Source organism: Orycteropus afer, unplaced genomic scaffold (assembly GCF_000298275.1).
Source record: "Orycteropus afer afer isolate SDZICR_OR568_19922 unplaced genomic scaffold, OryAfe1.0 scaffold00037, whole genome shotgun sequence".
Lineage (NCBI taxonomy): Eukaryota > Metazoa > Chordata > Mammalia > Tubulidentata > Orycteropodidae > Orycteropus > Orycteropus afer.
The window spans coordinates 15,841,378-15,842,879 of NW_006921624.1; the positions used below are offsets into that span (position 1 = coordinate 15,841,378).

Here is a 1,502-nt window from a genome sequence, read left to right on the forward strand (position 1 = left end):
TGCCAATTGAGCTTGATGTCCCCTGCAACTATGGTCCCAAGCCCACAGGTTCAACTACTCGGTCCTTCTGGGTAGCTGGCTGTGACCAAGCAGTGGCTACCACCTTGGCTCTTGTCAGCTCAACTATACACCTAGGAATTCAGATCATACACATAAACTTATAGGACCATTGTCTGCCAACCCTATACATGTTATTGGGTACACTCCCCACTTCATAGACATACCTACTAGTTCAGCCTGTCCACCCATCTATCCACCTGTATACTCATGTATACCTTCACTGACAATGCAGTACTGTATATGCAAAAGGGTTCGTCTTTGTTGTCTATACCTCCCATGTACCTCTCTCTGTCTTTTTCTTCCTCAATGCCACCATATTGATCACTCACATTTAGTACATGGCCCTTCTCTTCACCCAAATCAATACTTATCTCTGTCTATCGAACAGTGTTCCTTACCCTACCCTCTCACCCCTGGTAACCAACAAAGAAAATTTCCTTCCATACATAAACCTTTCCTTGACTTTTACAATAACGGACTAATACAGTATTGTGATTGACTTATTTCACTCAGCATAATGTCCTCCAAGTTCATCCACATTACGCAGTGTTTTGCAGATTCTACATTATTCTTTAGTGTTGCATAGTATTCCATTGTGTGTATGTACCACAGTTTGGTTATCCATTCCTCAGTTGATGGACACCTAGGTTGTTTCCATCTTTTGGCTATTGTAAATAGTGCTGCGATGAACATGGGTGTGCATTTGTCTGTTTTTGTCGTGGCTCTCACTTCTTTAGGATATATACCTAGTAATGGAATGGCTGGGTCAAATGGTAAAGAAATAGTGCCTTTAAGCTTTGCTAGTCTAGGGACATTCAAATCTCTTGGTTAATTGATTTTCCTGATTTGATGTTTTCAGTTCAGGTGGTTAAATACTGACACATTGTCTGTATTGGGGTCAATAAACCTTTTTTTGATATATTTTAGGCTTTATGGGCCATACGATTTCTGTCGTGATATCTGTGTAACTCTATCATGGAAAATACCCATAAACAATACGTAATTGAATGAGCATGCCTGTGTTCAGTAAAACGTTATTGAATTTCATGTGTCACATAATATTCTTGTTATTATTTTTAATCGTTTGAAAAATGTAAACACTATTAAGTCACAGGCCTTACAAAGGTGGTGGACCATATTTGGTCTGTGGCCATAGTTTGTTGAGCTTTAGTCTAGAACCTGTAATAATAGATGAGTTCTTGTTTAGCCTCAAAGTACGATGTTTGCTTAAAGACTTGAGTTCATTGTGTTTGAAAGTATTCCAAGTCCTAATCCAGACATACATGGCTTGTTTATTTACTTGCTTTTTAGACCATAATTTGGTTGGTTGGTTGGTATGTGCCGTCTAGTTGGATCTGACTCATAGCGACCCCTCCTTGGGTTTCCGAGGCAGTATCACTACGGAAGTAGATTGCCCCATCTTCCTTCTGAGGAGTGGCTGG

At 39.9% G+C, this 1,502-nt stretch overlaps 1 protein-coding gene across 1 annotated transcript in view; it reads left to right on the forward strand.

Annotated features, from left to right (window-relative positions):
* ECPAS (Ecm29 proteasome adaptor and scaffold) overlaps positions 1–1,502 on the forward strand; it is a 105,944-nt gene that overhangs the window by 16,825 nt on the left and 87,617 nt on the right.